This window comes from Chamaea fasciata, unplaced genomic scaffold (assembly GCF_029207755.1).
Source record: "Chamaea fasciata isolate MVZ Bird 193981 ecotype frontalis unplaced genomic scaffold, bChaFas1.0.hap1 SCAF_10, whole genome shotgun sequence".
Lineage (NCBI taxonomy): Eukaryota > Metazoa > Chordata > Aves > Passeriformes > Sylviidae > Chamaea > Chamaea fasciata.
This window is the reverse complement of record NW_027094095.1, coordinates 1772868-1778353: the sequence shown is the minus strand read 5'-3', so window position 1 is coordinate 1778353 and position 5486 is coordinate 1772868.

Genomic DNA, 5486 nt, shown 5'->3' with positions numbered 1-5486 from the left:
TCTGTCTGGTTACAAGAAGAGATGAGATTCAGGACACAGAATGTCGCCTTCAAGTACTGCACAATCATCTGGGAAATGGAAGACAAATGTTTTGGCAATGCGACAACAGATGTTTATTCCTGAGAACTGGAAATCCGGTCCTTGAGGTTGGCTCCTGTAAGGAGAAGGCCCTCCTGGACTCCTTAAGCAACTTTGCCACTAGCATGTAATAACTCTAAGCAGTGAAGCTGTACAGCAAAATAGGTTTGACTGTTAGCAATCCTACAAAATGAGAAGAAAATGACACTTAACAGTGCATTTTTGAATTTTCAGCATCCCCATCACATCCATTTACAGCAAACCAACCAAAACTCATATGTTTATATCACCAAAGCCAAGCTAAAATACATAATCAGTAGATTGTTGAGATCAGTAGTAGTTGTTGAGACCTTCTGAGGCACTTGCTGCCTTATTAAAATTAGGAAACAATAATTCCAGAGGACTGATCATATTCTTGCAACTTTCACAGACATCTCACAAAGCCGGCACTTTCACATAATATTGGGTAGCAAATTTGGTGTCAAGCTGTTCTTTTAACAATGAATTTCTAGTTTAAAAAAACTCAGTCAAGGAGCTGACCTTATTCCTGTTGTAGCAATTCTCACATAGTTAGAGTGAGCCTTGAGAGGAAAGAGCACCCTCACTGCCTAGCTAGAGAAAGAATATTTTCCAGGTAATTCTTAGAATATATTTGAAGAAAGGGAAGTAAAAGAACACTCTTGTTATTATTTCTTGCTTCATTCCCAGCAAACTTGCAAGAAGAAACTTTGCTGGAAAAAGAGCTCTGGCAGCTTTCCTTTCTCTGCTATTTTAAATCTACCTGTGATCGATTCTTTAGATACTGCACTGCAAGAGATAGAAACATTTAATTCAAGCAGCCCTAAGAGCCTTAAAATATCATGCTGAAAGTTTCTTTTCCACTTTTAAAATATGCGATTGGTTTATTTTCGCATCTTCTTGCAGTGAGACTCCTTATCTCCTCTTGATTTTGAAATGCATGAGATCAAAATAATACTAATGTTCCCCAAAGTACTTTCTAAAAATATAAGATGTTCGGGCCTCTTGGAGCTGGTGTGCCTCTCCTGTTCCTTCCCAGGGACTGCAGGAATGTGAGAACTTCAGAACTGTAATCTTCACTGCACAAGCAGGTTGCTTTTATTTTTCACAAAGCACCCCAGATACAACTTGCTGTGCCCTGTGTATAATAAACATTATAATAAACCAGCACTAAAACTAAGCCACTGCCACTGCAGCCTGACCACAGAAGGACCCATGACAAGTTCAAACCCTGTGCCAGAGATGGGATGTGCTGTTGAAACCCTTGCTTTCTGAAATGTACCTGCAATGCTGGCTGTAGTAACTCAGCCCATATAACACGCACACCAAAATAACCCTTTCTTACTGGACCCTGTTAGTCAAGCCTTTGGGCCATGCCAAGTCCTTCAATAATATTTACAGTCCCTGTCCCCGGCTCCATCTCTCAATAAAACGCAGCTCACCACCTGCTCTGGCAATTTGCTGGCAGCTTTGCTGGCCAGCCAGGATCCATCTAAGCAGTGCTGTCACCTGTCTATGCTGAGCCCTCTGCTCAGCCCCAGCTGAGGCTGACAGCTGCTCTTGGAACATCTGTATAGGCTGCACTGCACTGGGATTCCTGCCACAGCACTTCACATGTGTTGTGTGAAGCCCTTATAACATGTGTTGCTTTATTCCCAAGAGCTAGTTTGTTTTCTTGGAAAAAAAAAAAAAAAAAAAGAAAAAAGAAAAAAGAAAAAAAGAAAAAAGAAAAAAGAAAAAAGAAAAAAGAAAAAAGAAAAAAGAAAAAAGAAAAAAGAAAAAAGAAAAAAGAAAAAAGAAAAAAGAAAAAAGAAAAAAGAAGAAAGTCAATAAATAGGACAAATAAATCAGAAACACAGGCGTATTTTTATTTGAAAGTTGAAACCTGGCCATATTGCAAATTCTCTGAACTGTGCCAAGTGTATTTTAATGGTGCATGTAATGAAAAGAGAAAAGAGTATTTGATGTCATCTGTATCCATGGTGAAACCTGCTGATCAGAAATATGGAAAAGCTGGTGTTTTCTGCTTGTGAAGGAAAGAAATAAGAACTGGCTTCTCCAGTGTCCATCAATTCAGGGTTAAAAGGAAATGTTTCACAGGGCAGGGAAGATTTTTGAAATGTTTTCCTTAATCTAGCTGCTGTGTTGGACTTTTTTTTCTTTTAATAATTACAGAGTCCTGAGGAAAACAAGGGGAATAGTCATGATTCCAGATGCAGACTAAACATTGTGCCATGGGACCACCTCCAATCTTTCAACCCAATCCTGTTTTTCATTGTTACAACACACACTTCTGAAAACTGACTTCATTCTTATTGCATCGATTATCCCCAAAAAGAAGTAGCCCCTTGAACAACAAAATACCTATTTTTTCCTTTTAAATGTCTGCCCCTCAGAATATCATTGGTAGGTGTCCCAAACTCCAGGCAAGGAATTTGCACAGGAGTAATCTCCACATTTCTTAGCGTATAATGTTATCCAGCAAAGGCAGTGCAGGACATAAAGATGCACTGACAGGAACTTTACCCTAACCCTCCTCCCGTTATTCTTCTCAGGTCAGATCCAGTGACTGGGAAAGGGACAAGAGCATCAGTTTGGCACTGGAGTAGTCAGCTGGATCACACTCAGAGGCGACATGAGGGTCAGACCCAGAGCAGCAAGACCACCCCGTGCAGAAACAAATCACCATTTGGTGTGTTTAGCTGTCAGGTAGAAGGCCCAGCTCTCCACATTCCTTTTTCGGGTGCACAGTGAGTAAGGCTGAGGGACAGCTGGCCTCTTCCAGCAGGAACATCTGGGAGTTATAGAGGCTGAAATGGCTCATGTTTAAAGTCACTAATGGTTGTTCCATCCCATAATATAAACACGGTTCTGTAAACATATTTTTTCTCTTTTGCAAGAATTAATTGTCAAGTGATTGCCCCATTTTTCTTCTTCCTTCCCTTCTTCCTTATTAGTACAGTAGTTTTCATATGGAAAAGACAAAAATGAATCCAAACTTCCCACCCTCAGGATAAATTAGTTCTTACTCTGTGATAAACAAACAAGTGAGTTCTTTGTTTCTCCTCGAGGTAAAATCTTGCCTTGCCTTCCAGGAAGGGCAAGTCCATGGCTGGAATTTCTTCCAATTTTTTCCCTGGAATATGACTTGCTGAGTTCAACCTTTTCATTGCCTCATACATTGCAAAGTTTTGACATCCACAACATCCACAAAGATATAAATTACCAAACACGAAATAAATCTCTCTGATGGGGAACCTGTGCACCTCGGAGCCAAAAAAGTTACAAATATTATAACTGAAATAAGGAACTGTTCCCCAGTGAAGAGGAACATATGGTTGGTTGTTCCTGCCTTCTCATTCCAGCAGTACTCATGGTTGTAAAAGCAGGAAAACACTGAGCTAAAGTGACATTTTAGGTTGAGAGAACACTCAAAATCATCCAAACTTATGATGTGTCTTTAAACACAATCCTGTGATTTTTTTAAAAGGAGTGTTTGATAAAAAATGAAGTATTGAAAGAGATGAACAGACTTGGCAAAGGGGAAATACAGCTGCCTGGTGTTTCAAGGTGCCGTCCTGGCAGGTCCCTGTTTGCCCTTAGAACATCACCTCCTTCCCCCCTGAGGTGCCATGGCAGTGCTTTTTGCTTTTCTCAGATGGCTGCTGAGGCTTTTTCTTTTCTCTTTTTTGCCCATCTCCCCACAAGTAGCATGAACCATTAGATTTGATGTATGCCATAAGCTATGAAACCCACTAATAGATTTTTTGCATAGGCACCATCCTCAGCTTCCTCTGCCACAAGTCCTGTTTCATAAACAAAATAAGGGTGAAGCTTATATGCCATTAGGTATTAGTGCACTGCTAAGGGCAGGAAAAAATCCAATGTCAGTTGGCAATATTTCAGAAAAACACTGAAAATCCCTCTTGGTGTCCAAATCAATAAACAAGAACCTACTGACATTTTTCTTGGAGGAGAAAAAAAGCATCTGCTGTATTTTCTCCAAGGGCTTCTGTTGCCTCCAGGCTCTTTGTATATTAAAGCAGCTGCCTGGAAGATTTTCTATGCAGCCTGCAAAATATTTCAAACACATGAAAAAATATCATCTGCAATGGTAGACTTGGACAGCCTACAGAGTCATCTGACACGGCTGGAAGGACAGATATGGCTACAAGACCAGCCAGGAGCCACTGCAAATCCAGCAGAGGAAGATGGGAAGAGCTCACCTCTGTACCACCTGCCTGGTGACTGCCAGAGAGCTGACAAATTTGGGGAATAGTCTGGGCAGAGCACACAAGACATTCTTATTGAGATTACATATCCTAGCAAGATGTTATCCTTTGAAAGAACCAGCTTTTTCTACCAGAAAACCAATCAGCTGGAACACCTCCAAACAGCTGCAGTACCCAGCTGAGTCATTCATGTTTTTCTACCTATCTTCCGGCTAATTAGCTCCAGCTAAGACAACACATGGAGATTTGCTACCTCTGCAGGTAGCTTCTCTTGGTGAGCTGTGCACAAGCTGCCAAAAACAGGATGTCTGTCAGCAGCTGCTGTGGACTGTTTGTAATCATCCCCTGCTGCTTATTAAACACAGGCTCATAACCCAGCCATTAGATGTGTTTTTGTTTTTTGTAAAAGATTAACTTATTTTTCTCACCTCTTTTATTTTTAACTGATAAACATTTTACAAGTGACAGGATACTAAATAATTTTGCTTATCTGATTTTATCTATACCTCATCTTCTAAACATACTTCGAGCCAGGGTAAAATTAGAAAGAGATGTTCTAAGTCCTTGGCACTTAAAGCCTCTCTTTTGGCTCAGCTGCCAGGACTAACTGGACGTGATTATTTATTTAGCTGTGTGAATGTTCGTGGTCCTATTTAACCAAATAAAGTATAGGGTCTGAGCCTAGCAAAATCTTGCACACATACAAGGTCCTTACTTGTAGAGTTTTCAGAGGTAAATACTTTAAGCCCTAATATTGTGGTGGTCTGAGAAATAAATAAAACTTATAAGGGCACAAGAAATGCCACAGTGGGGCAGAGCACTGCCTTCCCTAGCCCCGCAATCAGTCTTCAGTGATGGTGAAGTAAGCAGATAGGGACAGCACAAAAATCCGACTGTTTTCTTGCTCTGTTCCCCTCACAGTGGTTCTGCATTCACAGCTATTACAATAGGGATTTTAGAGCATCCCCGTCCTTTTTAGCATCTCTTTCTGGATCTGTTGTCCATGAATTTACTTGAACCCAGTGACTGGTCCATCACCACAGCCTCCCATGGAAGCAAGTTCCAGGTGGTTATTACCTGCTGGTTGAAAATAGGTTTGCTTCTATTCTAACTGCTCTCTTACTGCTTGTATCAGGTGATCCCCTAATTGTAGTTTCA